This window comes from Nothobranchius furzeri, chromosome 1 (genome assembly GCF_043380555.1).
Source record: "Nothobranchius furzeri strain GRZ-AD chromosome 1, NfurGRZ-RIMD1, whole genome shotgun sequence".
Lineage (NCBI taxonomy): Eukaryota > Metazoa > Chordata > Actinopteri > Cyprinodontiformes > Nothobranchiidae > Nothobranchius > Nothobranchius furzeri.
This window is the reverse complement of record NC_091741.1, coordinates 79031510-79040967: the sequence shown is the minus strand read 5'-3', so window position 1 is coordinate 79040967 and position 9458 is coordinate 79031510. Positions and strand designations below refer to the sequence as shown.

General features: G+C 39.8%; 1 long non-coding RNA gene across 1 annotated transcript; it reads right to left on the bottom strand.

Moving 5' to 3' along the window:
• Positions 1-4290: 4290 nt before the first annotated feature.
• Positions 4291-5946, bottom strand: LOC139071815 (uncharacterized). Its single transcript, XR_011521637.1, has 2 exons — positions 4770-5946; positions 4291-4424 (listed from the first exon to the last, which is right to left on the bottom strand). It is a non-coding gene; the product is annotated as an uncharacterized lncRNA (long non-coding RNA).
• Between the last annotated feature and the right edge of the window lie 3512 nt (positions 5947-9458).

Genomic DNA, 9458 nt, shown 5'->3' with positions numbered 1-9458 from the left:
GTCCTGAGCACGGCCACAGTAACGTTATCAAATCAGGTGTCGCCACCTCAAAAACTAATTTAACACGTTCATGTCGGCTCATTTCCTTTTATGTTTTCTGTCTTTTATTCTTTTATTTGTGCCTGATGCGTTTCGCTGCTGTGGATCGGGGCGCATCACCTGCTTTGTCCTCGGTGACGCACCACTGATACGGCCGGCGAGCACTCCGCTGTTTTTGCGGTCGGTAGATCTTTTAGAACTGCAGTTCAAAGGTAACTCATAAGGTGATATATGAACCCAGGTAGCAGTTTTTCTTTAGGATTGAGAGGAGAAGCAGGAAGATAATAATCAGACAGGACAGAAAAATAAAAACAAGTTAGTTTTTGTACCTGCTGGTTGCAACAAACAAACACCATTGAAGGTAATCAGAAGTGAGGAACAGAAAATGAAATAATTATTTTAATGTTTAGAGCAGCAGGAACTCCGAGAGGCTGCAGGCGCATCAGTGAGTTTGCGGCCGCTGCGCAGGGGGAGGGGGGAGAGGGCTGAAGCAGAAACTACCGTTGTTAAAAGAAATGTGTTTAATTTTGAAAATGTGGGCGCAATTTTAATTGTCAAAAACCAGCGAACCATTAGTTCATTTTGCTCAAATAGAAATTGAGGCCTGCCTCTAATTCTGGTCCTCCTTCCAATAAAGACCTAGAGCTTGATGAGCTTGAGTCAAATACAGGCCCGGGCCTGTATTAGAGGATTTATGGTAAGTTACAATGTAATCATTATAATCATTATTCAAATTAGTTGTCTAAACTATATATGCATTAAAAAGAAAGATAGTGTAGACCAGCTAGAAACAATTTAAAACCAGCTGCTATAGTCAGCTGCCTCTGTCACATTGTGTTGTAACGCGCCTTGGGGGGTTCCAGGACTCTAGAAGGCGCTATATCAAATACTGGCCATTTATTTGTGTTTAATAATGTTTGTTCAGTCTTCTATAATGGCCTTGACTATTTAAGAAATTTGAAGGAGCTGTCTCTCAAGCAGCCTCCTGGATCAGCAGTTAGAGGAAAAAGGCTGCTGTTAATCTATGGTGAAATGAAAAACGTCTACATGATTTGGATTTCTTCTTAGCTTGTTCCTAAAAAAAGTCTGAAGGAAACTTAACTTTTAAAAAAGCAATGGTGGACAATTTTGCAGATGGCTTGCTGTTTAAAAAACTTGATTTGTGTGTGGGATTTTTCTTTTCTTTTTTTGCATATAGAGGGTATTTCAAAATGACCTTGTTGTGTTAAATTGGCAATAAAAACTAACACCCAAAATCATAGTGAAGTTTTAGGTTGTATTTAATTGTCATTAATGTATGTGGAAGTTTTCCATTCTTTTGAGACCACAGACAATTTCAATATATGGTACTGCTGCTTGACAACAATAATAAATAGTTTAGTGATTTGGATATTTATAAAAATGATAATAGTATTAAAAATTAAGTGTAAACTTATCTTGTGAAGATATATTGGCTATTTTGAAGTGTGTTTGTGTGTGAACGTTGTAAATACATTTCTTTCTGGTTGTAGATAGCTGCCTGATTGGTCTCAATAGGAACTTACAGTGTTCCCTTGTTAATCGCCGGAGTTCCATTCTAAAATAACCAGCTAAAGTAGTCAGCTTCATTTTTCACAATTATTATAGATGTTTGTAGCATACACAGCCACTATTGGGGTCACACACACACATGCAAAAACACACCAGAGTCTGTTTCTAATCAGTTTGAATTCCAGCATGTGTGCGTGGGTGAACAGTTTTATTTGCACACACTCACTCCAGCATTTTTGCCTCTCACTGCAAGTCTCTCATCATCACGTTGAGACAATCGTCTCCTCCTCCTGTATATGAGACACGAGCGCTAATTACTAGTGCGCTCCAGTCTAGGCTCCTACGCAGACGTGCTCATCCCAGCGCACTGCCACAATGTTTTAAGGCTGTAAAAACCCTCACTGCACACTTTGTACACATTTCTCTCTTGTTTAAAGAGCAAGTAACGTCTAAATTAACTCTTTTTTTGCTGATGAACTGTATAAATGAGTGTCTAATAGTGTTTTAAATGTGTGTATTCATTATTTTAGCATTTTGGTGCATTTTCTTTAAAAATTAAAAATTCTGCCTAAATACCACAGTATAGCTCCACCTTCAGCTTAAAACATAGAATTTGACTCATTTTGAATAAATTTTAGCCAATGGCTAAAGAGTAAGATACTACGTAAACCAGTAGAGTACTACGTAGCAGCTCTCTGTCAAAGTTATAAAAGGATCGAGCGTCTCAGCCAAGCCTTGTGGCGAGCTGGGAGTTGGATTTACAAGCGAGTGTCGGAGGTTAGCCGTAGTTCAGCATTAGCATATAGCATTAGCATATCCTAGTCTTTAGCATAGCTTTTAGTGTTATACATACTTATTTAGTGTTAGCTTGGCTGTTGGATATTGTAGTTTAGTTAGTGTTTGGCTGTTAGTGTAATTAGGAAAGTAGTTCGGGTTTAGTGCTCCATATCGTGTTAGCATGGTGAGATGGTGTAGTGTAGTATGGCTGCGGTAGCTCTGTGGGGTTGCACTCCTTTCCGCTGGACTCCCGCCAGGTGCTGTAGTTTGCAACCAGCATTTTACCCGCGATTCTGTACGTCTCCGTTTGAAGAGGGAGGCTGTGCCCACCGTGGCTCTTCCGCGATTTAGATGCAGCCCACCGACTCTGCTCCCCCACCACAGCGGGCTCCAGTCTGAGGTGAGTAAGCTAAATAAAGTTTTAACATCTTCTAAAGACAATTCCCTACCTAAATGCAAAGTCCGAGAGACGTGGTTCACTTCCTTTAGCTAGTCAGTCGGTAATTCTGCAACAGTGTCTCTTAACTAACGCAGCACTAGTTGACAGACAGCATTACAGCGTGAAATCCAGCTTGTGATCCAGTTCTGTGAGGAACTCTGTTCAGGAGGTCGCATTTCAGGCTCCCCACATCATATGTGACTGACTTTTACGTTATAACAACGATCACACACTAGGAATGTTATAAAGCGCCTATATAGGACAGTTTCTTTTGTATATTATCTGACTTTATAAACTCCCAACAACAATGTGCTTCTATTTTTTTTTCAGGCTAAATCTACCCAAGACACTGGCTGTCAGACTGATTTAGCTGCAAGAATGCACTTGTCCAGGCTGACGTGAAGCTTTACCGGCGTAGCAAAGGTGAATTATTTTTAATAATCTTCTATGTTAACATTTTATTATTACCTTCTAGTTTTAATTTGTTTTACAGATTATTGTTACACATGATTTTATGCTCTTTTAAACATTTATAAATGTGCTGCTTCTTTGTTTTTGTACATAGCCAGCCAGAAGAGCTCACAGCCGCTGTGTGTCTTGTGACACAAGGATCATGACGGAAATTCATCTTCCAGAAGGTCCCAGAGCAGCGTCTACACCCCCTGAAAAGACCACGATGTGAGGTGTCTGCTGTTGATTCCAGCTTCCACCTCAGTGACAGTGCAAGCTCAGTGAACTGTTCAAGGTAAAAAAAATTAAAAAATTTCAGAATTTTTAAGATATTAACAATTAAATAAGTATGTGATTACATCATGACATACTGATTCTGGCCCTGTGACACTTGGTGGTGACGTGTGAGCTGATTCACCTGGTAAATAACTCTTACATTAAGTATTTTGTTTTTGCTATCAAAAGTAAATTAACTAATAACCTGCATTATTGCAGGACACTCAGCAAAATATGGACTCTACACCATGAGGCAGGCACAAGTTAATACTTATAAGAGCACATAAGGTGAGCAACATCACATATTATTGTACAGTCCTGGATTTGTTTTCTTTCTGCATCTCATCATTAGCCTGGCTGATCACCTGATAACTCCTGTCATCTGGTTATGACAGCATGAGGACGTCCTCACACACCTGTAACCTATCAGCTCATCTGGCAGAATAGAGAAAGAAGAGACAACACCACATCTCCTGTTCCTGGAAAGCCTTCAGCCATCCTTCGATGACTGAGAACCTCCATCAGCTCTGTCTCCTGTCTGCCTACAATTATTATAATAAATATTGTGTTTGAGAAGTTTTTTGTGCTGCCAAATATCTCATTTTGATTCCAGTTTTGATATTTTAATGGATATTTATAAATTACATTAATTGAATTATCACATTGTTGCATGTTTAACTAGCTCTATTGTGATGAATTAAACTAGCACCTCACTGTTAAAAGCTCGTTTTAATTTCAAGCATGTTTAAGTATTTATGGACATGAACAAAAATAGGAAATATATAAATTGAGATTTATTTAATTAATATAACAAATAAGGGGGAAAGAGTCATTGAAAGGCACATTCTTCTGGAAGCTCCTGATCCTGACGACACCAGCAGGAGACCAGCTGCAGACACCAGAGGACCTAGAACTGAGAGAGCAGCTGTTATTAGTAAATAAATAAAGAAATCAGGCCAGTTTTAGTGGGCTGAACACATTACAGAATAATTTTCTCATGGAGTATTTTCATAACTTTATATGCAGCAGACTGTAACTTGAGCCCAGGGCTACCGGAGAGCTGCTATCCAGCACGTTTCAGTGGATTTTCCTGCTTTAACAGGTTAGATTAGCTGTTAAGCAGCTCAGCTATTTGTTGCTGATTAAAACCAGGTGTGTTGAAGCAGATAAACCTCTAACACATGCTGAATACTAGCTCTCTAGGGCCGTGGAGACAAACCCTGCAGCTAATCTGATGCTATGGCTAATGGCTACTTACATTCAGGGATGGTTCTGTTGGGTCGGTTCTGGGAGTTTCAGGCAACTCACAAGCTCAAAACAATAAGGCTCAGGTCCGCTTGTCTCCTCCAAATAGACTTGGTCCCTTTCTTCTCGAGTGTCTGTGTAAGGAGGGGGAGAAACGTCCTCCACTTCTAATAACTGCTTAGAGTGAAGGGAGCTAGCATCGTCTAGTTAGCCGTCGTCTTCGTCACTGCCGCGGCTCCGCCCTCTCGGTCCTCCAGGCAACGCCTACTAATGTTGCAGTTTTTAAAATTGATACGTGGGTGGAGTAAGACTCTGAGGGGGGAGTGACAACTTCTTTAAACACAATCAAAGTTCAAACATTTGTATCTTTGGATGCAGAACACAATGCACTGTAAAAAAATAAATAAATTTAAAAACTGGGAAGCCGTGAAAGGTGAATTGTGTTATGGCGAGGGATCACTGTAGTTTATGTCTTACTGGACTGATGAGGTGACAACTTGTCTAAGTGCACTCACAACCAAAAAATATTTCTGCAGTTTTAAAGCAGTTTGCGTTTTCAAATTTATCTCTGATTCATGCAATGATTCATGCCTATGCTTCTGGGATGCTTCCAAATTGCGACATTTTGTGGCCAGAGAAAAATGCACCCATCCACTATAATGGCTAATTTCCACTGTTTGTAATGTTTCGTGGATGTTCCTCTACTCTTATGCAGCCAGTGGAAAGGCCCAGTCAGAGACTAATCATTACCATTGAAATGTTTTAAAAGGCAAACAATATATTATTTATTTCCAACAACAGCTGAGGGAAAAAAGCAAGAAAGGCAATAATTCAATACTTAAGTATCAGTAGCTGATGATGTTTGAACAATCATAGACGATAATGTAGCTTTTTATTAGACTATACAGTAAACAAGCTCACAAGTATATTTTGGCAACATCTACAAACAGCAGCAGATGTACACTATAATGACCAGAAATACAAAAGGAGGATGTAGACGACTCAGAGACACCCAGTATAGCTAATAAGAACACTTTTCTTGTGATTTGTCTCACAAGTCCACATCCTGCGTGTGAATCTGTCTCAGCATATGTTTGTGTTTATGTGAATCAAATGGCAACTGTCAAGTGTCAGCTCCTCCCACTTCAGACACATGTGGGTATGGTGCAGGGAGGCACAGAAACAGCAAAAAAAAAAAAAAAAAAAAAACAGCTAAAGAAACTGGGTCATCAACTGGTTTCATGGAAAACAGATTGAGATTTTCTGCTGAAGGATGTAAACAAATTAGATCAAAACCCTTTCTTCTGACAGCTCTTTAGTTAAGGATTTAGTTTGAATGCTATTTCATATCAATCGACTTCTGTATTTTCCTAATTTAAGTTTTTTTAAATCATGTATTTATATTCTCTTCTAAAATGCATGTGGTTTCTTCAGCAATCTATTTACTTTTTTCATATAAGCCATTGTATGGGTCTAACCAAAAATATGAAGCAAAAGACAGAAATACTTGGGTAGACAGGATTGTGTATTTTAACAGACCCATTTGAGGCTTTAGAGCCAGACCTTGTGCTTTGTTGAAACCACCAGATATTGAAAGAGGTCTTCAGAAGTTAATTAAAAAAAAATCCCTGCATTATGTTTTGCAAGAGTGTTTTCATGAAAATAGAACCAACAAAATGATAAAATACATAAAAATATGTAACACCTTTGGAATAATAAAAACTCTTTCCAGACACCAATAAATTTAAAGTCACCTGCCAAAGAAGCAAAAGGAGGTAGCACATTTCAGGCAGCAGTCTGCATTTACAAGCACGTGTTTGGTGTTTACTAACCACCAGACATTTTTCTTGGCGGAGTTCAAGGGCCTGTAAAATCATACGGAGGTCCTTTGCACAGAGAAACTCGCCATTGAAACAGATCCTAATGGAAATTTAGCTTTCATAGGGGAGCTCAGCTGTTAGCCACAGCTTCTCAGTGTTAAGGCAAACTCTGTATTCCATCATCTTTTTTTTGTGGTAATAATTCTCTGTCTTTCTTTATTTGGATTTTGTCCATTCATGCGGAGAAAAGAATAGAAAGCAGCAGAAATGTCTGGGGTAGAAACCACAGAGAAGTGAGAGGAAACGTGAGACGAGCCGAGAGAGAGAGAGAGACATAGCAGATGCAAAGAGGAAGTGTGAAAATGGAACTTTTTACTCCTTGTCCATCTACACCTAGTTAATGTGTTAAAACCAAAGCACAATCCCAGTGGCTTACACAACAATTCTGTATTTTCATCACTGAATGTGCAAATTTGACACAAGGAATTTTATTCACACTACTTTTCATCAAGTGTTCAAACTCAGAGCTGTTTTTGTAACAATTTTACAATGTGGCAGTAAGTAGCAGGTGCATTCAGTTAGCAGGAAATTCTTTCACAGATCTTGAATTTGCGTTTATTTCACTGACTGGCTTTTGGATTTCAGATGTCAGACACATCTATATTAGTCTGCTGATGTGCATAGCTATTATTTAAATATATATAAATATAATTATGTAAGAATGACATCCTGTGTTCAAATTTGGTTACTGCAGCCCATTTTCCAAACAAACGAGTGACCTTCTCTCGCCTGTTTTTTGAGTTTCATGGCTGTTGCCAGTCATGGATTGGTACCAGAAGATTCTAGATGGCAAGAGAAGACGAGTCATACACAGTACGTTGATAAGTTGATAAATAAATTTAACTGTAACATTGAGATGTTGCTAAATGAAGCGTGAGTTTTTTTTATCCGACTCTGCTTCTAATTCACTGTTAACATTGTTAGCTCAACGTTAGCCTCTAGCCTTCTCTACCTTTTCCCCGGACATGTCCACTTTTCACTCTCTGTCCGGGGCGTCCGGACTAGGGGTTCTTGATGAAAATGTCCGGCTTTTCATCCAGGAGCAGGGATCGAATTATGGGGGAGCTGGATATCCCACACATCCAGGGTAGCCGGATAAAAGTGTTCTACCTATATTACATTATTTATGGACTCTTTTGAGCAGAGAGGACAGAGCGGCACAGCGTCGATCGTTGTTGCGCAGCGCTCCGGGCTGCTGCTTCCAGCGCACGGTCCATTCTCAAAGTGGCGCAACCAAAAAACTATAATTAACACACGATCATTCATGTCCGCACATGTTCTCTACTTTCTGTCTTATTTGTGCCTGAAGCGCTCTGCCACTGCGGAGCTCATCACCTGTGCTGTGGTGATTTCACCTCACTGACACAGCATCGAAACGCGCTCTCCACTTCGCGGTCAGGAGATACCTTTGATCTGCTCAAAAGTAACTGATGAGGTGAAAAAGTAAGAATCCAGGCAGTAGTTTTTCTGGAGAGTTTAGAGGAGATGCAGGAAGATGAGAGACAGACAGGACAGGAAAATAGTTAAACAAAAACAAGAAAACAAGTAAAATGTAGGTAGATTTATCTCCACTACACATTTTTACCTGTATAAAGCAACAAGTTATACACATGTAATATTTATACATCTGATACAATTCAGATCACCTTCAAAACTCAGTCACACACCCAGAGCCGTTTCAAGACATTTTGGCGGCCAAGACAAAATGACCCCTTCCCCCCAACGTGGTTTGTGTGGCGTTGCCATAGTGTTACGTGATAGGCACAGATCCCCTGTACTCTTTTTTGGAAATGGAAATATGGCCACCCTATATTCAACAAACTGTCCACCCGGGCTTTTGCGCTGCATAAGAGACGCTTCGCTGCCTACTTTGAACGTCAGTTGAGAGTCAGTCTCATGCAGACTGACCAATGAAGAGAGGGCCTCAAGTTAAGACCCTCTCCTCATTGGTCAGTCCACACGAGGTGGGTCAAAGGTTACCCTGAGCGGGTTACGTGATGTCAGGCATTCAAGTATTGAGTATATTTACTGCATATTACAGTAAAATATTCTGTATGTGACCATATTATGGTGATCCTCGGGTCGTGATGATGGGGCCCTCTAATATTGTTGCCCAGGGTACAACAAAGTGTTAATCTGGCCCTGCTTCTAAGGGGTATAAGAAATTACTTCTGGGTTGCTCCTGTTTCCAACTTATGATCTTTACAAAATGCTGCTTTTTTGTCAGCCGGTATCGATTTACAAATGCCGGCCCTGCAGCACTCACCCGGCAACCACACGGGTTTTTGAAAGAGAAAGAGAAATACTGACAACCCCCCTGCCAGCTGAGAGAAGGGGATCTGTTTCAATGTAACCTTCCTTCCAACATGTTTGAGACGTTACACTGTTTTGTGATTATTTCACTGTAGAATTGTTACATTTTGCTTCTTTAAGTTTCTGAAGATGATTACCATCTTTACCTTGACCATCTTTGTTGCTCTCTGGCTCACTCTTCATGTTCATTTGAATTTGTGATTAAAATTGCTGAAGATTTCTATCAATGAACCACAGAGATGGTTCCACTATGACAGAACGCTATAGGGTTCTAAATGTGCCTTTTATTCATTGTGATTTCAAAGAAAATGTTGCTTTTGGGACTTTGTCCTTTTTCAGAAGTCTTCTTTTAAACAGCCTGGTTTGTTGTCTACATAATTTTATACATAGCATGGAAGAAGCCAGCCTATCCTCCTTTGACCCTGTACGACTGTATTATGCTACAGCATTGATTAATGTTATGCGGCTTTCCCAGGTTCAGCCTAGTGATTTTCCCAAAAGGAATGGAG